Source organism: Quercus lobata, chromosome 4 (genome assembly GCF_001633185.2).
Source record: "Quercus lobata isolate SW786 chromosome 4, ValleyOak3.0 Primary Assembly, whole genome shotgun sequence".
Lineage (NCBI taxonomy): Eukaryota > Viridiplantae > Streptophyta > Magnoliopsida > Fagales > Fagaceae > Quercus > Quercus lobata.
This window is the reverse complement of record NC_044907.1, coordinates 52498221-52523051: the sequence shown is the minus strand read 5'-3', so window position 1 is coordinate 52523051 and position 24831 is coordinate 52498221. Positions and strand designations below refer to the sequence as shown.

General features: G+C 35.2%; 1 long non-coding RNA gene and 1 pseudogene across 4 annotated transcripts; both read right to left on the bottom strand.

The window, feature by feature from the left end:
• Window positions 1–288: 288 nt before the first annotated feature.
• On the bottom strand, window positions 289–2321 carry LOC115987434. Of its 3 annotated transcripts, none has more exons than XR_004091084.1 (4): window positions 2124–2321; window positions 1060–1824; window positions 667–741; window positions 289–437 (listed from the first exon to the last, which is right to left on the bottom strand). It is a non-coding gene; the product is annotated as an uncharacterized LOC115987434 (long non-coding RNA). The 3 variants fall into 3 exon arrangements; XR_004091083.1 differs by having other exon boundaries at window positions 289–434; XR_004091082.1 differs by lacking the exon at window positions 289–437 and having other exon boundaries at window positions 475–741.
• Window positions 2322–17254: 14933 nt separating this feature from the next.
• On the bottom strand, window positions 17255–22838 carry LOC115987435 (annotated as a pseudogene). Its single transcript, XR_004091085.1, has 5 exons — window positions 21718–22838; window positions 18776–18899; window positions 18037–18330; window positions 17736–17936; window positions 17255–17361 (listed from the first exon to the last, which is right to left on the bottom strand). The product of XR_004091085.1 is annotated as a mechanosensitive ion channel protein 10-like (transcript).
• Between the last annotated feature and the right edge of the window lie 1993 nt (window positions 22839–24831).

Below are 24831 nucleotides of genomic sequence, written 5' to 3'. Positions count from 1 at the left end.
GAGGGGCCAAGTTAAAGTGCTCAACATTAAGTTAAATTTTTCTTTGTTATATTTTAAAATTGTGTCTTACATTCTTTAATAATACTAGTCGCTAACCCGTGCGATGCACGGGATTATTTTAAATCAAATGTTAACATCTTTATGTTTAAACATTTCTCAAATTTCAATTATTGAAAGCTAAATTGGCTCTAATATAAGATGAAACATGTAATATTATGAAGTAATATTAAAAATGAGATAAATACAAATATTATGAAGTAATATATTACAATAATCATAATGTGCTCTTACATTTGGTTTAATAAGTATTACAAAAGAACCAATAAATATAATAAATATACAATTGTGCTTACATCTTCAAGCTTTATCCAATGCTTTTTAAGAATGTATTTCCTCCATTTCTTAGACTCTTCTCTTTTCTCAACTTCTTCAAGCTACTTAATTTTTCGCCAAATTAGTATTAAGTATAACACCAAATTATACCAATTCATCAAAAATTTAAAATGTAAAACCAAACACTCATAATGTCAATAAATTTCATAATAACCCCACCCCAATTTATTCTACAATTTGACATCCAATTCTCTTTTAATAGCATCCAATGATTCATTGTATATTAATAATTGATGGAAATTTTTAAATGATAATAATAATTTATATCAATACCTGTAAGCTCCTTTAACAAAATCACCAAGCAAATCCAATTGCTTCCACTAACAGTACTAAAGAGAGCCTATAAAACTGTAGAGAAACACATAAAAGAGCTGAATAAAATTTATAAGCCAACAAATAACAAAAACAAAAACCAAAAAAAAAAAAAAAACTAATCATAGTTCTACCTTTTTAGTCTGAAGGAATAATTTCAATTTGATGATTTCATCAATAAGTAAATAAATAAATAAAGAGTAAATTCAACTATTGGTATTTTCTTGTTTTCATTAATGCATTTAATTGTTTTGATTGTACATCACTAAACTTCTTTGAGGCCTATCAGCTGAATATAACAAAGTGAAAAAAATAAATAAAAAAGAAAAAATCTGTGGAGAGCCTTATTGTTACCTGAGGATCCATTCACATATCAAGAGGTCCATTACCAAGGACACTGAACCCTCTTTCAGGATCATTTACCTGTCCAAAAGAGAAGGCATTCAAAACGGAATAATATTATGTAATATGTAATACAAAGGAATTAGACCGCCCCCTAAGCAAAGATCATAAATAACACCATTTAGAACAAATCAATTAATCATCGACACAACCAAATTAACCAATCCTAATCCACCCAATTGTAGAAATCATAAATAAAAATATCAAAAAACTTAGAAATAAAAAACAGGGCACAATTTTTAGTTCTTGGATAGCCATATCACGTTCTTGGACAGCAACATCCTTCTCAGCCACAATGGTCATGTACGTTTGCATCAAATGCTCCTTAATCACATTATGAAAAAAAGTCAGTACAAATTTAACCAATCCTAATCCACCCAATTGTAGAAATCATAAATAAAAATATCAAAAAACTTAGAAATAAAAAACAGGGCACAATTTTTAGTTCTTGGATAGCCATATCACGTTCTTGGACAGCAACATCCTTCGCAGCCACAATGGTCATGTACGTTTGCATCAAATGCTCCTTAATCACATTATGAAAAAAAGTCAGTACAAATTTAACCAATCCTAATCCACTCAATTGTAGAAATCATAAATAAAAATATCAAAAAACTTAGAAATAAAAAACAGGGCACAATTTTTAGCCATATCACGTTCTTGGACAGCAACATCCTTCTCAGCCACAATGGTCATGTACGTTTGCATCAAATGCTCCTTAATCACATTATGAAAAAAAGTCAGTACAAATCCAGTTAATCATGTATTCTAATCCCATTTGTCATAAATCAGAGGCTGATATGTAAACCAAAAGCTCACTCAGCTATAAACAGCTTTCGTACAGATTGAATTTTTACATATTTCAAATTAGGAAGAACTTCCATGTCAACAACAGTGATAATTTTGAAAAGCACTGACCGTATTTGGAAGCATATATAAGAACCAATACAGGGAAGTAAAGATCATGCCAAAAGGAAAAAGTAGAGAATAGTGAATAGAGAAGAGAATAGACATACCCTCTGCCACGGCTGGGACAGTGGTTTGTTCGGTGATGCCTTCTTTCTATCTCGGACCTGACAGTGTGGGGATGGCTTCTTGGCATGATTGATTTTCAGTGTTGAGTTTTGGGGAAGGTGAAGGTAGAGAATAGAGAAGAGAGAGGAACGGCAGAGCTGGGTTAGGGTTTTCAAATATATATATTTGCGTTTATTGGGTTTTAGAATAGGTTTTTTTTGCGCTTATGTTTTTTTTTTTTTTTTTTAATTGTGCTAATGTGGAAAATTGTGGGAGCTTCGGAGGCTTCGGTTTTATATATATATATTGATTAAGAGTGCATTTGTTTAGGCATCTATACACCCTAAACACGCGTTTTTAAAAGAAGTGTAAAACGCCTTTTTAAATATGCAAGGGAGTCTAGTTTTTACGAAGGCCCCTTAAAAACCATTTATAATTGATTATGGGTTTTTCATTAAATTACTCACTTTAAAAACTTTAATATAGAATTTTTCTAAACTAATGACGTCGCCAATTTTTTCACTTTAAAATATGTAAACGATTGTTTAGGTTCAATCAAATATAACAGACAACTTAAGTGTAAATTTGTTTTTTTTTTTTTTAATCTTTAATACTTCAATAAAAATAATATACAGTACTATAAATATATGAAAGAAAAACGTAAAAGAATAAAACAATTTAATTACTTAATCCATTATCTACTAAAGAAATAGATAGTAAACCATTTTCGTCAAATTTAAAAATAATATAAAATTGTAGAACATTAAAAAGATACAAGCTACAAAGTAAAAGTACAAACCACTAATCTAATATAGGAAAAAATGTTCACACACCCGCTGAATTTTAATGTAGTGGCCATGACACCCCCTAAACTTTTATATTGGCCAATTTACTCCATTAAGTCTATGCACCTACCAAATTAATACTTCATTAGTTTGGTGTTAAAAAAACTAAAGACAACTCACATTAGCTTAAAAATTACTCAAATAATTTGTCGAAAAGTGCCTTTCCCTTGTAGGAGCTCTCCCTCTCATATCGTAACGAGCCTTTCCCTCCCTTAGGCCAGCTTTAAGGGTACTATGTTGTTCAGTTTTTCTTGTTATTTCCAATGGTAGAGAATGTGATTGAAAGTTTGGAAAATATGAAGTTAATGGCTGATGAAGAAGAAGTTATTGCTATATCATATGAAGGAAGGATGGAAGCTATTGAAAGTTGTAACTTGAGTCTCATTGTAAAATTTCTTACGTGCCAAATCTTTCAACAAAAGGGCAGCAAAGAATACATTAAGGAAAGCATGGGGCCTGGAAGACAAGATGCGAATTCTTGAGGTTGGTCTTAATCTGTTTCAATTCAAATTCTAACCGGAGTTTGATATGACTCGAATACTTAAACGCAGTTCATGGACGTTTGATAATCAACTGCTCATGCTTTAGCGATGGAAAAAAGGGATGAATGTGGGGAATATACAAATGGACTATGTGTCATGCCCCAAACCCCAAAGGGTCCAAAGCATGAGAAAGACATCTCAAAGTACCTGTAGATTTTTTTCTTTCTTTCCTTTTTGATTATCCAATCCACAAAAATTATATCAAGTTCTAATATCAAGAATTATCATAATAATTCCATTGAATATACTCTCAGAGTAAGTGAGAGCTCTAAGCATTAATCACAATGACCACTGGCCACAAAATAATAGAGGTCTGAATAAATAATTACATATTAACAGCTTGTCTCATCAGTGGAAATAAAGTCACAACCACTATAATATACAAAAGAATAAGTCAAGCCTATTCTAAGATGTACAACATCTAATATCTCCATTACAAAAGTTCAACCTCCATCAGTAGTTAATCTAACTACTATTAGCCATAAAAAAACTGTCTCAAAAGATTGTTGCCTACTCTGAAAAGTTTATAAAATAATGGGATGAGACAGAGCCTAGTAAGTAGCACATTTAATGGGGGTGGGGGAAATGCAAGTTTCATCTTCAAAATAATAATATGACAAGAATGATTAAATAATGAAACACAAAGTTTCTCAAAGTAAATATCTTGAAACTATATACTATATTCTGTGAGCATCAACAATATAATTTCCAAGGCCATAATATCTAACATAAGATAAATTATCACAAATATACCACACTACCACATAAACCGGTCAGGGGATCCACCCATTCACAACTGGCATGATATTGTCCTCTCTGGTATGCAAACTCTTGGCCCCATGGACAGCAACCTCACCGATACCCTCAAGGTCCCCCACCCCCCCTCATGGGTAGCAGAGAGAGCGCGTCAAATAGGACCTCTCTTGCATATGGTTTCTTGGCCCCATGGGCAGCAGCCTCACCCACACACAATCAAGGAACCTCTTCCCCCATGGACAGCAGGGAAGAACTCGTCATCCAAAGTGAAAGGGCATTGACTTGGATTTGATTCCATTATCACAAAGACTACGGAAACCAAATCGGGTGATCACCGGGAAATCACACATGGCATGGTGTTAAAACCACATAAACTCATAGGTTACATTACTTTAAAACACATAGTTCATATCCAAGTAGTTTCAGAAAACCTTAAATAATCTAACTTCTACAAAGTTTGTAAGGTTTTCAACTTCATTCTTGTCAAGAGATTTTCTATCAATTTCCCAATTAATACAAGACAAGATAAGCATCTTTAAATTTTTCAAGATACCATAAAATCAATGATTTTCTTATCAAAGATTAAATAAAAGATGCTCATTTTTCCATATCAACAATTCATGCATTTCCCCAAATGCAATATCAAATATGATGCATTTCCATATATAATCATATATATATATTAAGCTTACAACACAATAGTTTTTAGGAAAATATAATTTCCATAGGTAGTTTCCAAATGCGTGTCTAACCCAAAAAAATTTATATAACATGGTTATTTTTCAAAATCTCATTAAAAAGCTACTTACCTCGCAACCGCAAAATCCTAATTCTCCAAACTCCAAGGAGATTAGCTAGAACCTAAACAATATCAAGTAAACCTATCACAATAAGTATAGAGCTTAAAATTGCATCTAGCCACAATTTAGGAATTGCCAAATAATCACTTAATTAGGCAAGTCTAGCATCTAACCTCGTCAATAATAATGTATTCTACTTCCATAGTTTCTCAACAAATTGATTCACAAGGCATAAACTCCAATTATAAAGTTAACCCATTTAATATCATCTCCAACATTATGATTAGCTTCCATAAAATTTACACTACATTATTAAGAGACCCATGAAAACAAAATCAATATATCCTCCAAGATAAGAAATTTAGAATTTTAACTAATTCCAAACAAACCCATTGGCAATAGAAAAATTAAATTCACCAAACATCACATGTTATAACTTAAAACCCCTAAATTTTTCCACCTTACATAAACCTTAAGTAGTCATCAATAGCACAAAATATATACCCACTCATCAAATAATTCCACCAATACAAAACCCATACATAAAAACACATAAATATCACTTCCAATGCTCATAAATCACATGGGTATCATTATTAAAGCTTAGATAAAAATAACCTCAAGCAAAACTGCAAAACCCACCAAAAAGATGAGAAATTTTTACCTCAAAAAAAGGATGTGAAGGTGTTTATGGGTTCCTAAGAATTTTCCGGTGATCTTGCTGGAAAAATGATGGTGAAAATGGTGATGGTGGTGGTGTGGAAGTGCCAGTGGAGAGGATGAGAGTAGAGAGTGTTCTATAGAAAATGAAAGAGAAGAAAAAGAAATAAAACAGAAGTGAGGGAGTGAGCCGGTCAAAGGAATGAAAAGATAGAGTGATTGTGAGGTGGGTAGTGGGGTTAGGTGGGGCTTGGCACGTGTGAAACCAAAAAATATCTGATCCTTTTTTTTTTTTTTTTTAAATGACAGGACATTACCCTATGCTTCTCTATGGGTCTAGATATGGGGAGGCCCATTTGATATGGTTTCCCCCAAAGTAGCAATAGAAGTTGGCAGCAGGTTAGGTATGGTTAAGGAGGTGGAAATGAGAAGAAGACAAGATGATCTAAACTTCTTCATGCAATTTCGTGTTACACTGCTGATTACAAAGCCACTCAGACATGGTGGTTTCATAACTGGATCGGATGGTGATTGTACGTGGGTGAATTTTAAATACGAGTGACTTCCAATGTTTTGCCGCTATTGTGGTATGCTTGGACATGATTTGAAACACTGTGCAACACACTTTGCACTAGAAAAAAAAAAAATGGAAGGGAGATAGAGTATCAATATGGTAATTGGTTAAAAGCTACAGGGGACCATCCAAGATTTCCACCTAGGCGAGATTTGGGGAAAGGTTTTAATTCTACTAATGATATGGGTGATATTCCAGAATAGACGACAAACCATTAACCGAAGTTTGGAAAGCTGACGGCGGCAAGGAAGAGTGATACAGAAAACCCTAGTACGAGTAGTTGTCACGATAAAGGAAATCCAGTGATTTTTGGAACTGTCCCTGATCTCTAGTGAATCGATATTGTAGATAATAGATTTCATGCTAACGTGAAGGATGGAAATATTGTGAATTCTGGAACTGGTACTGATATCCAGCAAATTGATAACATAGATAATGGATTTAATGCTAATGATAAGGATGGAACATTATCTACCTCAATGGATAGGATAAAGGGGAATTTAAATTTAAATCATGAAGCTGGTATTGCACCTCACCTCTCTATTACGAATTGGACCTCTGGAATAATTAGGCCGCTCTCATCAAAGCCCAAAGCCACTTGGACTAGAATCAACCGTATGGATTTTGGGCTGAGTGGGTTTACTAAGGCTCTCACATTGCCAACACTTGGTAAGAGGGACTCGATGAATGAGGCTACTGCATGTCCGTGTGATGAAAAAGGAAGATTGGTTGTAAAGCATGGGAAGGTAGACATTGATGGAACTATCGATGATGATGTCTTAGTGGGGGTGGAGGTCTACCCTTGTCGAGAGCAATAAGGCTTCTAAGCTGGAACTACTAAGGGCTTGGAAACTCTTAGACAAGTCATAGCCTTCACAAGATTGTGAGGGAACAAACTCTCATTGTGTGTTTTCTCATGGAACCACGTCTAGATAAAGAAGGGTTTGAGAAACTTTACAACAATTTGCCTTTTCTATATCAGATTATTGTAAAACATCCTAATTCAAGGGGAGGATTAGCATTAATTTAGAAGAAAGATGTATCAATGGAGGTCATTAAATTTACTGCAAATCATGTCTTAGCTAATGGTGGAGGATGATAGTTTTACATGGTTTTTGACATGTTTTTATGGCTGGTTAGAAGTACATCAATGGGAGAAGTCGTGGAAACTATGAGCTCACTTGAGAACATTTGTCGATGGACCTTGGCTCTACATTGGTGATTTCAATGCTTTTCTCAATGTCTCAGAGAAGAAAAGCAAACGACCACCACAAACAACCTGCGGAGTAGATTTAATGGCATGGGGAGCTACTAAGTCTGACCTGAACACTAAGGCTATTAAATAGCTTCAAAATCGAGTTGATGCTCTGAATGAAGCTGAAACCACTGATGAGAATAGAGTCGAGTATTTGGAAGTGAGCTAAAGGACAAATGAACTCCTTTTGAAGCAAGAGATTTATTGGGCACAAAGGTCAAGAATTCCCTGGTGAAAATATGGGGATAAAAACACTTCCATTCCAAAGCAACCCAATGGAGACGGGGAAATCACATTATGGGGATTAAAAATGTAGAAGACCAGTGGGTGGAAGACATGGAGGCTATAGTCAATGTAGCTTTGAACTACTTTGATAATTTGTTTAAAGTAGGTTCAAAGTTTATAGAACAAAAGCATTATGCAGAAAAAATAAACACATGAGAGAGAGAGAGAGAGAGAGAGAGAGAGAGCAATAAAAAAAATGGAATAAGGAACTCAAGCTTGTCAAACTCGAGAGAGAGAGAGCAATAAAAAAAATGGAATAAGGAACTCGAGCTTGTCAAACTCGAGTTCCATATTACAAGGAACTCAAGTACCATAGAAGTACAAAAAAGAGCATTTACCAAGTTAGCACAAGTTTTTTTTTATGAAACTCAAGTATTTAAAACTCAATTTACACAGCAAACTTGAGTTTCATGAACTTGAGTTTCAAAAAAGTTGTATATTGCTACTTATTTTGCAAACAGTGATATGTTGCTAATAATTTATGCGAAAAGTGGTAAATGGTCGATTTCACCCATCAATAATATCAATCCAGCCGCAACAATAATAAGGAATGATGTGAACACCAATGCTACTCTCTATAGCGAATTAATCTGAGCTCAAATGGCATTTAAAAAGGATTATGTATTTTTGCAAACAAAAAAATACCAAAAAAAAAAAAAAAAAAACATATCTTTGTCTTCTCCCTTCCAACTGAAATCTCAAATTTATTTGACCTACTTTATAGGTACCCAATTCTTTTATTCAAATTTTGTATTTATCTCAATTTTCAAGAATGGATAATTTATTTTTGGCTAAAATGCAAAATTAACTATCTAAACTTCACCTTTTGTTAATTCAGTCTTTTAAATTTTAGTTTTATTATTTTAGTCCTCTAAATTTCAAATATAGTCAATTCAGTCCTCCGTTAGTCTTCCGTTAAGTGCTACCATCTACTAACCAAAACGGCCATGTTTTGGATTTTTTTTTTTTTTTTAACTTCTCTCAATTAAAAAAAAAAAAAAAAAAAACACGTTAATTAAAAAAAAATGTAAGGGTAACAAGTAACAACATCATTCCCTAGTCCACTAGAAAAACAAAACAAATCCCCAGCCCTAACCTAAGAAATTTGAGGAATTGAGGGAGAAAGAAAGGGGGAAAAGAGAGAGCCCGAGAGATTGGAAGAGGGAGAGACCGAGAGAGAAAGAGAGATCGGGAGAGGGGGAAGAGAGACCGAGAGGGAGAAGTTCTAAACTGGAACTCTAGAAAATCCATTAATTCTTCCCATGTTAACATGAAGCATTTGGGTAGGTCATAGATCAAGTCGAATGGGTCTTCCTTATTTTCTTCTTCGGTCATCAAGTAATTAATCCTCGGTCCTTTCCCAAAGTTGTGATTAGGTAAGGGATTGTTAGTGATGCTAGGCCTTGTAGGCGGCGCAATCACCTTATTGTCTATTAGGTCTTGAATTGCATGACGAATGGTAAAACAACAATCAGTTTCATGACCAAGGCTTTGGTGATAAGCACATCTTTTATTCACATTAATGCTTGAGGGCAAGGGGTTTGGAATTGGTCTTGGGTCTAAGGACTTCAGTAACCCTTTTACTTTTAGCTTGTCATACACTTGGCTCATGGGCATGTACAACTCATGAAATTCCCTCTTAGGCCTAGGCTCTTGTGGTACTTGAACAAGTGCAATGGGTGCAATCAATTGATAAGGATCATTTTATGGATGTTGGAAATTTCTACAGCCTTGGAATTAGATCCTACATTCTTTCTAAACCTTGGAAGGTCATCAGTCTTTATAGCACCATTGTTCATAGCATTCTTAATTTGGGTTCCAACAGCAATTAAAACTTTAAAATTGGGAAAATATTATGCAAACAAATACTTTTGGAATATAGGCAATAAATTCTTTACAACCATAGCTAATTGTTCTTCCTCACTCGGCCTATTCATCATCTGTGCGGCCTTAGCTCTCCACTTGGTAATTAAAGTAGAGAAGGATTCTTTTGGCTCTTGCTTGGTAGTCTCAAGGTTTCTTCTTGTGATATCCACTTCCATATGGTACTTGTATTGCTTGTGAAACTCTCAACAGATGTCCTCCCAACTTCTTGCTCTTGCATCATCTAGATTGAGGAACCACCTAAGAGCGGCTCCGATCAGTGTGTTTTGGAACATCTAAGCAAGTACTTCCTCGGTCGCACCTAAGAGCTGCATAGCCCTCATATACATCTTTAGATGGGACTTTGGGCAACCAATCCCATCAAATTTGTCTAGGGTTGGCATCTTGAACTTGGGTGGCAACCTTGCATTAGGGAACAGGGAGAGAGAATCGTAGTCCATAATTTCCTCCATCTTACGGGCTCTTCTAATAATCTCCTTCATTTTATTCATCCTCTCATTGATCTTCTTCTCACTCTCTACAGCTGGTGGATCATGATCAGTCTTGTCCTCCTCTTGATTACTCTTCGAATTCTGAAATGGTTGCATCATAGGATTCATATCTTCCCTCAACTAAATTTGACTAGCTACCATAGTGTTGAGTAGCTCTTGGGTGTTCATGAGTTTCTCTATGTTTGGGTGTTCTCCCTCTTCTGCCATTTTTCTAGGAGCTTCAAACTTCTTATGGCGTGAACTATCTTGGAGGTCAAAGATGGGGTTGTGATGTTGTAGCAGTGGAGTCTCTTCTATGCTCGAAGGCTTCAGTATTGTGATGGGGGTACATATTTGGTCACTTAAGTCTAATACAAAGCTTAACCCTCCACATCCCCAATGGAGTTGCCATCATGAGAGACCTCGAAAGTTGCCTCTCAAAAAAGAGAGATTTTTGGAGTGCTTTTTAGGGCACTTCTCTTTTTTGGGTAAGTGGTGTGAAGTCGCCACTTATTTTTCTTTTTATACAAAAAAAAAGAAAAAAAAATACATGACTGAATTGTTCTCTTCATTGATTGAATAAAAAATTACATAATTGAAAATTTGAAAAATTACATGTCTTTGGGTCCTAGTTACAAGCTACCAAATAATTACATGGCTTTTTGTCCTAGTTACGTTCTACCCAAAATAAAATAAAGACAAGACTATATCTACTTATCCAAAGACCTAAATCCGGAGGCTAAGTTACGGAATGGGAAGGTGTTAAGCACCCATTCTACCCAGATAAAGTCTGGTCTTCTAGACTGTTGTGACCTATGTACCCTCTTTATGCATGCTATGAATAATATGTTGAACATGTGAGACAAAAACTAAATCACATAAGTTTATCTATGAATGAAGTCCCTTCTTTTGAAAAAGAATCATATTAGTTTTGGTTGGTAAAATAATTTGATTTGTCAATATACCAAATCTGTTTTGTAGCATGTAAAAAAATATGGTTTTTGGAGATAAAAAATTCAGATCTGTGTTTATTACATAAAATAAACTCCTCTAATTTGAAAAATATCAGATCTGTTTTTAAGAACTAAAAAAAAAAAAAAAAATAGTTTGTAAAAGATCATATCTATTTTGTGATAGTAAAAAAATGGTTTTTTGATAACTGAAAAATCATATATGTTTTTTTATTATATATTTTTATAAAATATGGAAAAGATTGTTTAAGAAAAGAGTTTCACACATAACATAAATTTATGCAACATGAATTAACTAAAACAAATACAAACACAATCATGTTTAATCTTTTTCTTTGCTTCAAAATCTACATATGTTAAAAATTCATAAAAAGAAAGATGCAGATCTAATTTTGATTGAGAAAAATTCAGATTTACATCTAAGAAAGATGTAGATTTGTTTTTAATTTCAAGAAAGAGTGTTGATCATATGCAAATTATTGGAATTAAGAAAGAGATCATGACGATTACATAAACAAAATCCAGATCATGCTTTAACCAGACAATGATTAACAATTCATGTAATGGATAAAGGAAAACATTCATCATCATAAACAAGAATCATAAAAAGAATAGGGTGATTGAAAACAATCTCTTGCATGAGTACTCCTTGTTTTTGAGAGGGTGTTTTAGGGTTCAAAGAAATTTATTCCATTATCTTTGAAACCTAAAAACCTTAATTTAAGCAGCAAATCTCAAAGAGGATCAGCAAATATCAGCAATTTGAAAGCCTCAAAACGTATGCCTCTCAGAGTGTAAAAAAAAGGTGTTGAATTATGAGACCCAGCCTCTATTTATAGAGTTTAGAAGACTCTAAAAATTAGCTCTGATGTGTAGAATGCGAATTGGGACTCATCCTTTTGCGAAAAGTTCAAATAGGGTGTGCCTTATCGTCAGCCAAAAAGCATTGGACCAAAGCCCAAAAGGGGGAAATTCAGCCCTTTTAAAGTGCCGTTTGGCACTCCAAAAGTGTCGAATGGGCTCTTGGACACCGAACGTTCTTCTGTGTTTAGGTGCGTTTTGGACTCTCCTTCTAGGGTTTTTGATCTGGTCCCCACACCTAGACGTGTTTTCATAATTGTGCCGAATGGGGGAAATTCTATGATTTTTTTATCTCTTTTCTAGATAATTCAAACTTTTTCAAGAACAATTATCTTGTAGATAAATACCTTAAAATAAATCTTGATAAAGTTTAGATTATCAACAATTTTATTGTAATTCAATCATCCCTTTTATTCCTATACATGCATCCCTATTTTAAACACTAATTATCAACCAATTACAAAATTATTTAATTAATTTTAATTGCTTAACCAATCAGAATTAATTTAAATTGATCATGTGTGGTCGACTCTACCTAGACACAATGCATGTTGACCATGCAACTTAATGATGCGATATCTTTCGATCCGATGGTCCGATTTGGAAACCGGGCACACCATTATGACCTTTAGAATCTCAAGATCATTTTTATGATATGCAATGAATGAATTAATGCATGTAATGCAAAGACAAATTGATGCATGTAATACAAGAACAAATTGATGCATGTAATGCAATCATGATTTTTGGGTACATGGATAGTCATTTAAGTCATTCTCCCTAATTAAATCATGAGTGCAAAATTGAGTGTTTACAATGGTGTTGGGGGATTGAGAGGTGCTTATGATTTTGTTGGATTAGGGAAGAAATTACTTTTTGGAACCTCATAGTTTAATTTGTTACTTTAAAATTTAATTTATTAATTTTTGAAACTTCAATGGTTTAATTTGTTAATTTTGAAACTACAAGGTTTAATTTGTTACACTCCTAAATTATAGGGTTTAAAATGTAATTTTTAAAAAAATATTTCATTTCCTTTGATTCCTCCAAATTTTGGAGGAATTACAAAATGAATTTACAAGGGAAGATAATTGCTCAAATTACTTTCACTACTATCCCCTCAAGTCCTCCACTCGCTTCCATACAAAACAATTAAGCACTTCAAATTCAGTCAAGATACATGTGTAAAATATCATATTAGCCTTGAATTGTTAATGGAGACTAATCGCAGGAACAATTAGAGCGGTTTAACTTTCTATATAATTTAGAAATTTACAAGCAAGCGGTTGCTCAAAAGATTGTGGTTTAATTGATATGGGTTTTACAGGAAATATGTTCACATGGGAAAATGGACGCCAAGGAGAAGCATTTGTCCAAGAAAGGCTAGACCGAGCATGTGCAACATTGGAGTGGCGTGAATTGTTTCCTCATAGCAAGGTAACACACCTCACCTCCTCATACTCAGACCATGTACCAATCTTGCTCAATACCCAAGTAGAGAGACACACAGGGAGGAAGAGGAGGATCCCGAAGCGCTTTGAAGAAAAGTGGGTGACACATCCACAGTGTGAGGAGATAGTACAACAAGCTTGGACAAATATGCAAGCCATGGGTAGCCCCATGTATATCTTGTTTGAGAAAATAAAGCATTGCCGAAGGGTATTGGTGGAGTGGAGCAAAAGTACATTTGGCTACTCCACAAGCTTAATAAGGGAGAAACATCAATTATTACAAGAGCTTACAAGGAGCAATGGGAATGAAAATTGGCATGAGATTCGAAGAGTGAAGGAGGAGATAAATTCCATGCTATACAATGAGGAATTGCATTGGCGCCAAAGATCAAGATCCATATGGTTGAAGGCGGGGGACAAAAACACTAAGTTCTTTCATCAAAGAGCTAACCTAAGAAGGCGAAAAAATAATATTGTTGGAGTTTTTGATGGAGGGGGGCAGTGGCATGAAACTGATGAGGGTATAGCAAGAGTGGCTGAGGACTATTTCCAGGAACTTTTCACAACATCAAACACAACCACAATTGAACCCGTGGTGGAGAATGTGGATAGGGTGGTCACACCATTGATGAACCAGCAATTGCTTCAACCTTATACAGCTGAAGAGGTAAAGAAAGCACTATTTCAGATGCACCCGTCAAAGTCCCCTGGACCCGATGGTATGTCCCCTTTCTTCTTCCAAAAATTTTGGCATGTGGTGGGGGGTGATGTTTCAAATGCAGTGTTGTCTGTTTTACATTCGGGTCACTTGTTGAGGAAAATGAATTATACCCACATTGTGCTTATCCCAAAAAAGAATGAACCCTTGTATATGGCTGATTTTCGTCCTATAAGTTTGGAAAATGTAATATCTAGGATTGTCTCAAAGATCATGGCAAATAGACTAAAATTTATTTTGCCTAATGTAATATCTGACAATCAAAGTGCCTTTGTGCCTGGAAGACAAATTATTGATAATACATCTGTAGCTTTTGAGATCTTACACAGGATGCGAAATAAAAGAACTGGAAAAAAGGGACAGATGGCGGTCAAGCTAGACATCAGTAAAGCATATGACAGGGTGGAGTGGAGCTTTCTTCGTCAAATGATGGTTAGGTTGGGATTTGATGAAAGGTGGGTGGAATTGGCCATGGAAACAGTGAGGACAGCCACATACTCAATTTTGATTAATGGGGAACCGAAGGGTTTTGTTCAACCATCAAGGGGTATAAAGCAAGGAGATCCGCTCTCACCATACTTATTCCTATTGTGTGCAGAAGGGTTATCAGGAATGATGAGGAAGGCATCAGAAACCAGACATATACATGGAGTGTTAACTTGTACAGGTGGGGTATGTGTATCTCATCTTCTCTTTGCAGATGACTGCTTGCTATTCTGTGAAGCATCAATGGAGTAGTGTCAGCGCCTCCTAGACATATTGGGGAGATATGAGGCAGCCTCAGGGCAAGCAATTAATAGGCAGAAGACATCCTTATTTTTTAGCAAAAATACTAAACCGGAGGTGAAGGATGCTATAAAGAATATGTTGGGTGCAAGGATTATGAATGATTGTGAGAAGTATCTTGGGCTACCAATGGTGGGGGGACAATCAAAGGTAGCTACGTTCAAAGAGCTGCAGGAACGAATAACCAAGAGGGTTATGGGGTGGAAGGAAAAATTCATCTCAAAAGCCGGAAGGGAGGTTTTGATCAAGACAATTGCTCAAGCCATTCCAACCTACACAATGAGCATGTTCAAGATTCCAAAGACAGTGGGGGACTCAATAAATTCAATTTTGGCAAAATATTATTGGGGACAAACAAAGGATGAAAGGAAAATACACTGGGTAAATTGGAAGAAGCTATGTACACAAAAAGAAAAGGGAGGTATGGGGTTCCGTGATATACATGCGTTTAATTTAGCTATGCTAGCTAAGCAAGCATGGCGTTTGCTGCACCACACGCATTCCCTATTTTACCGTGTCTATAAGGCAAGGTATTTTCCGAACTGCTCATTCATGGACGCTAAATTGGGCCATAAACCATCCTTTGTTTGGAGGAGCCTAATTGCTGCTAGAGAAGTTATCGTAAGGGGTTCAAGGTGGAGAGTGGGGGATGGAAGCCAGATTCGGGTTGCATCATCAAACTGGCTGCCACACAGACCTGTCTTCGATGGGGAGGTGGACTACACGCTAAGAGTGGCTGACCTTATTAACAGAGATACCTGGCAGTGGGATGAAAGGAAGATTGAGGAAAAGTTTGCACCAATGACTAGACTGAATATCCTGGCAATCCCTCTTTGTCGTAACCGGTCCAGGGACAGCCTTATTTGGAAGGAAAATAGCAAGCATGAATTCACGGTGAAATCAGCGTACAAGGTGGCAATGCGACTTCGCCAACAAACAGAAATTGAGCACTCACGGGCACAAGAAGATAGAAAGTGGTGGAAGATGATTTGGGCAATGAACGTTCCACCAAAGGTGAAATCCTTCATGTGGAGGGCGTGCTCAAACATATTACCTACACGGGAAAATCTTAGGCGAAGGAAGGTACAGGTGGATCCGAGGTGTGAGCTGTGTTGTCAACATGCAGAAACATGTGCTCACTTGTTGTGGGAGTGCCCCTTTGCTAGAAATGTATGGGCAATGGTGAGAGGAAGGGTGCAAAAGTGTAGCAATGAGGTTCAGGATTTTTTCCACTTGTTTCAGATGTTGGGGACGAAACTGCCAAAGGAAGAGATGGAGATATGGGCGACCCTGTCGTGGGCAATTTGGAATGCAAGAAACAAGGTATATTTTGAGAAAACTCAGGCACACCCCAAGGCAATCATGGACAGAGCATTAGCGACATTAGAGACTTACAAAAATCTGTCTGCTACTCAAGATGTGGCGGGACACATAGTTTCGGCATGAATGTATGTATGTCACCCCCTGTTTGTAGTAGTGGGAAACAGGGGAGCCACTAAGGAGATTTTCCTTTTTTGTAGTCTTTTTGCTGTTGATATGTTTGTGGGGAAAGTTATGTAATGGCCCAGGATCCTTATTGTATACGTGTCTTACAATATCAAATAAAATTCTATCAGTTTATCTCAAAAAAAAAAAAAAAACAAGTTAAAGGCTGCATTTAAGTTTCATTCCAAGACAAAACATGATACATTCTTAACATACATATCACGCAATTAATGGCAAATGTCAAGCGCAACATATGTCAGTCAAAGTGTGAAATTTTCAAAATATTGCAATTAGGACTTGGTTCAAGTCCAATGCATTTTGAGTCAGATGGTAACATATGTTTAAAAGTAGACACATGTCATCATCTCAATGAGTCCAGCGCTATTGGACACTGAACCTAAGCCTGACTCTTGCAATTAGAGAACAATGTCACATTTATAATGAATCATTTCTCATCGAAAATCCACACGACAACACTGCACAAATACCTTTATATCTTCTTTTAGCAAGTTGGTGGTGGGAGTGAAAAAACTAGTGAATCAATCAAAATACAAACCCATCTATGATTCTCAGTAGAGAGAGAGAGAGGGAGAGAGATACAAGAGAACACTGACTTGAGCATATGTTCAAGATGGAATTGCCATTCCCCCATTGGTCACGCTGAATCGTGTGACATGTACCTCTTGAGGAAGAAAGTTGTATTTTATGCCAAGGTTTTCAAAAATCTTTTTCAATTCCAAGACTAGATCTGATCTTCGACTGTTCTTTTCCCCATAATTTTGATGGTTCATGGTGTGTTGAACACAAAGAGCCATCTTCATCTTGTCTACATTCTCAATCTCCCTCACTATCACAGCATGTTTCGGGCTCCAATGCTTTGGCTTACTTTCAAGGTATCTGCATCCAATAATAACATTTTTCACACAGATAAATCACTCTTGTAAACACTATGATTATGAACAATAAATATATATTGAAAAGACTAAGCACTCAGCATTCTCAAGGGCCAAATAAACTCAATGAACTTGAATATCAGCACATGTAAAAATAGGTAGTTGTTATAGTTCAAGCTTCAGAATTTTTCACTTCTCTAAATTTTTTATAGAAGTTTGGGTTTTTATTTTACTTTATTTTATTTTTTGTTCATTTGTAACACATTTTGATATCCTTTAGCCTAGTTTGTAACTTTTGTGATTTTTTCCCCTTACTTAGCAAGGCACTTGTGACTGCAGAAAACAATTTGGTGAAGGTAGACGCAATAAATCACTTACACTTATAGCCTTCTTCAGGGCATTAATATCATCTATATGAGTAGACACATCAATGGTGAAGTCAATAACATCGGCCATATCCGGACTTCTTCTGAAATTGCTAATTGGCTTCGTAAGAAGAACAGAGTTTGGGTAATATATTTTCTCATTATCATACCGTAGGAAGACTGTTGTCAATATATTCATCTCTTCAACAATCATCTGCATAGAAAATATTAATCATAGTGATAATAATGATAATAAATAGTATTAGTCGCATTCCATTTTCACAATAAAGTATACTTTCTAATTATTTTTTTACCTGTATGCCATCAACCACACATCGATCACCAACGTCAAAAGGGTGCATCACAAACACAAAAATGATGGACTCAAACATAGTTTTGCACATGTTTTGGAACATGAACCCCACAAGCAGTAGCTGAGATGTAACTACAAAGATCACCTTAGTTGTGGCCAAACCCATTACCAGAAGGGACACCACAGTTATAATTACAGTCACAATCGTGCTTGCCAACTTGTGAAGTTGCTGGACAGCCGTCTTGGTATCATTCAGGGAATGAGCTAAAGCTTTACGCTCAACATAGGCATGGACCTGACAAAGTCAAATGCTTAGCAAAATATTTCAAGAGTAATTTCTTCTTCCTAGCTAGAAAAACAAATGTATGGTAAAAAAAAGCAATTAGAATTCTTTCATTTTCTTAAAAAGCCATAGTTAATAAATAAAGCTAAATTTGCATTGTAGTGGTTTTAGAGCAAATACTAGATTGAAACATTAAAATCGCGGGTATAACACTTAAACAATAAACCACAAAATATTGTGGCTACTTCTGTAGTACAACCAAGTTTAAATTGCATTGGTCCATCCATGTTCTCTAATGTCTAATCTAATATAGGAGCAGATCGTAATTCGAAGCTATGGTTGTCTTCACTAGGTAAACAAAAGAGCCAGCAGGGCAAGCAAACACATGTTGATAAATATTATATATTGGAAAAAGTGTCAACTTGATATATGTCAGGATTATTATTTTGAAGCTTACCACCCAGTTTCTGAATGAAGATTTTGTGATTCTTCCAGTTTCCAATGCTCCTTCAAAGAGAGGAAATATAGTGTGAACCTCCTCACTCTTCAAAAACTTTAGTAAATCTTCCTCGTCTATATATCTGTAATAGAAAAGAAAAACTGATGAATAAACATGCAAAAAGGAGAATTACTGAACTGAATTGTAGCATAAACATTGTAGAACGTAATTAATACTTACACAAGGGAAGGGATTTTTTTTTTTTTTTTTTCCCCATGTTTTCACAAACAATAATATTAAACTTGGAACATTTCTCTGCCTCTCCAGATCAGCATTCAAACGTCTCTATACAAGTTATTATCTAAGGAAAGAATAGAAAAGATCAAGGTAGACGTTCATATCTTCAACATGAGGTCACATGGAAAGAGAATTACACAAGCTTCAAACATTAGGCAGTTATTTAATCAAAAGGCATATAAGTTTCAACATGAGTCTCTTTCTGAAAATTGAAACTCAATATAAGGATTCCAAAAGCCAAGACATTCTAAGGTTTCGAAATGACCAGCACTATATATTGGAAAGGAAGTACTGTTAGATTATGCCACGAATCTCTCTCTCTCTCTGTTGCTCTCAATCAAATCATAACCAGTCTCAAAATTTTTGAAAAGCTACTGTTAAGTTACAAAACCACCCAACTGTAAGAACACAATTTTCTTTTCTATGTGGCTTTTGTGGGTTTAATTAAGCATTAGATTATACAATCAGAGAAGTGCACAACATGTTATCCAGGCTTATCACTTATCATTTGAACTAATAAAAAAGTACTGCATTACATGGTGTGCATCCTTTCTAACTGCTGAAAAATTTCAGGGGTCCAGTTAAATTTTTAATTGCTGCTGGTGGTGCACTAATTCGAGTAGTTTCAAAGTTTAACGAGAAAAGGACCGTCGACTAAATTGTTGACTCCAGATTGACAGTGTACTGAATTGGAATTTTCTTTTTTTAAACATCCAACATTTTAACTCATTTAAAAAAAGAAAGAGGAACCATTTAACAATGAATGAAGATATTAAAAATAAAGAACAAAATAATCAACATAGTTTCACAAAATTAGCCATATTGCATTTCAATTATACAATGATTGTACATTTTCCATGGAGTGAATTAAAACCCTATATGTTGTGTGAATATATTGATTAAAGACTGCTCAGCCATTCAAAGTGGGCTGGCTCTCTTTATTTTTGTTTCTTTGGCTCCAACAAAAGTGACTTGGCTCTCACTTGTAAAAAGTAGGCAACCATAATGGAAGAGGATCAGTGGTCACCGGTCAGTGGAGGAAGATCTTCCACAATGGGGACAGAAGATACTGTTAAATTGTTAAAGGGCAGCCGTGAATACTGAATGCATGCTTAAGTGGACCATGTGGTCCATTGCATTGCAAAGGGCAAATCTCATTTACTCAAGCACGTGAAAAATATTGCTAGCTAGCACAATGTTGACAAAATGACAGTGGTACTAAGTACACCTAAGTACCATGTAGCCGATGTAGACACTGGAGAACATGTAGATACAGGTGCCATCAATCGGGACCAATAAAGATCTCAACTCTTCCAGCTAGTGCATTAAATAAATAGAACAACGGTCCTGTTAATGTACTCTAAGGATATACGATAAACGATAGTATATTATTTTAATAAAAAAAAATTTTAAAATGGTATAACATTAGTAAAATCTATAAAACAATCATTTTCCTCAAGACCAAAAAGAAAAATTCCATGGGCCCTTACTGACATGAGTTCATGAACAGTGACCACCACCAATGAAATATCCCATCAAATTGTTATTGAGAAAGCCAAAAATCGGTTGGTATTTTCAATTTTATTATCTTAATGAAAACCAATACTAGAGCAGGTTGAGTGTACAAGAAGCCCCTACAGAGTACTCTGGCAAAGAATTCAAAAGAGGTGTAGGGAGTAGGGACTGGTTGGAGTGGAACTAGATTTGAATCTTACCTAGTCAAGGAATAACAGTATTTCCATTTTTAAAAAAAAAAACAGTATTTAAACAAGAAAATAAAAAAATAATTAATGTTTTATAAGCTTTTTTTTATTATTTCTTATAAAAATTGAGTAAAAATTTTTCTAAAATAAATTATTAACCAATATATTAAAAACACTCATTAGTATTATTCTTTAAATAAAAGAATGTTCTCTAGCAATCATTTTCTTCATTCTTGGGCCATGTAGTAATATGAGTAACGTGTCATTAACAAAAAAATAAATAAATAAAAGAGTAACCACCATCTTTGCATATTTGTCAGATGAGAATCATGTGAACCACAAGTGGGGGATGGACAGGTAATATGATGCGTATGTAATAGCACGATCAACCACCAGCATGTAATGAATGATAGCTATAAAAATAATAAGAGAGAAGAAAAAAAGAAGAATGATGGCTAGAGAAAGGTAGGGATCCGGTGGTTTTTTGATTCCAAATCTTCTGTCTCACTTTTCCTATTCTATTTTATACTTCACCAATAAAGTCTTACCACGTGTTCGTCTAATCAATTAAATACTATAATTATTAACTTATTAATACTTCAGTTATTAATTAATAGTAATATTTAATTAATTAGGTGAATATATGTCAAATTTTTATTAGTAGAATATAAAATGAAGTAAAAAAAGTGAGATGGAAGATTTGGACTCATTTCCTGAGCCTCACAACATCGATAAAGGAACTTCACTTGAAGACAAGAGAGTCCATTTCATGATTCATATTAATATCAATAATAAAAAACTACCCAAAATATGATATTTGGAAAATTATTTTATGGTTTGGATTTTATTCTTTAGGCGACAAAAAATATTGTTCAACCAAACGGCCCTGAGACACCAAAAATTAAAATTAAAAAAAATAAAAAATAAAAAAATTTATAACTAGAGAGTGAGAAAACTCACTTGGCATCAGACTTTGCAACGTTCTTGAATACTCTCTGAGCACAATTCCTAGCCTCCCATTCACTATTAATCTCAGACTCAGCCTTGCCAAAATCATCAACAGTCCTTGAAATAGTAGACAAACCCGAGGACCTCACATAACTCACCAACCTCTTCACACTCCAAGCCGATGGCCTAGCCTCCGAGCTAAGCTTCCTCAGTCTCTCCATATCAATCCTCCTCGACCCATACTTCTTCGACCTTGTGAATGGATACGTCTGATCCCTCAGCCTCGCCGGCAATGTCTTCGACGCCTGTAATCTTCGACGAGGCAAGTCCCTCTCTTCCTCATCCAATGGAGGCCCAGATAGAGTTTCCAATATATAGTGATTAAACACACTCTCTTTCATTCGATCAAAGAATGTAGCAACATGAAAAGATGAAGCTAGGACTTTCACAAATACTATCTTTAACAACCATATTGTTGCCGCAATGAGAACCGCTATAAGAGTTCGAAACACCTTCATGAGGAACTTGTTTTGTTTGTGAAAATTAGGGAGCATGATCATCCATGCTATTAAGACAAGGCCAAGCCAAACACAGTTTTGGAAACTCTTACGCAAACCATAGACAAAGTATAGTACTTTTTCTCTAAGCATGAAGTTTCTTTCAATGAGAAATACAATAAACCCCACTACCCAACCAGAGAAAAGGCGACCACAGAATACCACCATGACCATTAAGCACCATTTCCATATCTCTAAACCCCACTTTTTCTCATATTTAAGAGAAGGTTGTGTGAGAGAACATACCAAACAAGTCATTATAATGAGAAACAATGCCCATTCAATCACAGCTCTCTTATTTATCTTCCTTTTCCTTTTCTTTCTGTACTTTCCTTGTGCTTCATCATCTTCTTCGTTTTCTTCTTCCTTTTCATACCACTCTTCATCATCGTCATCTGTGGATCATCATTGGAGTCTCTCTGGGGTGATTGTTTGAGCTTGGGATCTGGGTGTTCTATATTGAGGACTACATGGTCTGTGTTGCTTTTTTGGACCTCCATGACCGTGAGTAAGTACTCTCTGAGAGAGTGAGTGAGAGAGATGTCTGGGAATGAGGGTTTGTACTTTTTTTTATAGTTAAGGAAGGAAAATTATTAAAGGCAAGGCAATAATAAGCACAAAAGAACAAACGAAACGTAAAAGGTGGAGCCTATATTTTGTTCTTTTTAAGCTTTTATGTTGGCCAAAATGGCCAAATAGCCATAAAATTGTAAGTACATGGTCTGTGTTGCTTTTTTGGACCTCCATGACCGTGAGTAAGTACTCTCTGAGAGAGTGAGTGAGAGATGTCTGGGAATGAGGGTTTGTACTTTTTTTTATAGTTAAGGAAGGAAAATTATTAAAGGCAAGGCAATAACAAGCACAAAAGAATAAACGAAACGTAAAAGGTGGAGCTTATATTTTGTCCTTTTTAAGCGTTTATGTCAGTCAAAATGGCCAAATAGCCATAAAATTGTAAGTATATAGTTAGTAGGTTTAGTTTGCAAACATTATAATTTTCTAGCATCTCGAGTCTAAAAGTCTCAATTTTTATAGTCTAATTATTTTCGATGTGGGATTATTTTCCACGTGGTTAGACGAAAATCGAGTCTCTAAGACTCGATTTTCAAATCTTATATAACCCAACAGAACCCAGATCCAGAAAAAAAAAAAAAAAAAAAAAAAAAAAAAAAAAAAAAACCAGAAACAGATGGAGAAGAACCCAGGCCGCATGGCGGACCGCGCTGCCTGGCCTGGGTCCCGCACCGGCGCTCGCGGCTTGGCCTGGGTCGCGCGTGCCAGATCCAGAAGAACCTATAGGGAAAAAAAAAAAAAAAAAAAAAATCCAGAAAGAGATGGAGAAGAACCCAGGCCAGGCCGAGCGCGCCGGTGCGCGACCCAGGCCAGGCAGCGCGGTCCGTCGTGCGGCCTGGGTTCTTCTCCGACCGATCCAGGTTCTTCTGTTCTGGGTTCTTCTCTCTTTCTCTTTCTGTTTTTTTTTTTTTTTTTTTTTCTGGGTTCTTGATATGTTCTGGGCAGATCTGATTCTTTGTCTTTGTGTTTTTGGATTTCTTAAAAAAAAAAAAATTTGTGTATCTAGGCTTGCACAAGAGAGGCCTGAGAGTTGGAAGGTTTTTGGTTTGTAAATCGAGTCTTAGAGACTCGATTTCCAACTAGGAACATAGTGCCAGATCAGAGGATAAAAATCGAGTTTCTAAGACTCGATTTATCGAGATGCTAAAAAATTATAATGTTTGCAAACTAAGCCTACTAACTATATACTTACAATTTTATGGCTATTTGGCCATTTTGGCCTTTTATGTCTTCCATAGATACTTCAACAATGTCCCTCAGGGTGTTGAATACCGGTTATTTTGTTAAAATTAAAAAATTATTGTTAAAAATATTGTAAATAAAATAGTTGAAATATTATAGTGGAATCATAAATAGTATCAAAAAGTATATTAAGACCTATAAATAATAGGAAAAATAAATTAAATAGTGAAATAATTTTAATTTTTCATTTCAATCCAAACATACATGCTTTTTCATTTTAATTTTTCCTTCGTGCTTTGCTTTTTGATGAATACTTTATATAAATTACCTTAGTGCTCTAAGGAGATAGGTCAATGGTGAAAGAAAAATCAATCGAGGTTGAAGTAAAGCGAGATAATTAAAAATAATGATGATGATGGATTCTTATGTAATTATGGGGTGGCAGTCACACTAACATATATTTTATATATCAATATGTTATATTATATTTAGCACATATCAATCACCATCGGGTCTTGTAACCTAGTGGTACCCGGTACCATGTGTATCTATGAGCTCGGAGTTTCTATCTCCCATAATTACCTAGCAAAAAAAAAAAAATGTCAATCTTTGATTATAATTTTAAGGGATTTACTAACATATGTCCTTAGTAAAATTATTTTAAAAAACTTTTTATGAAAAAAAAAAAATGACTAATTTTTTTGACAATTTTTTCAACTTGTCATAATTTTTTTTTTAAAATAGATAATTAATATATATCCTAAGAGTACACATTGACCACACCCTAATTTTAATACTCCAAATTTTTTTATTA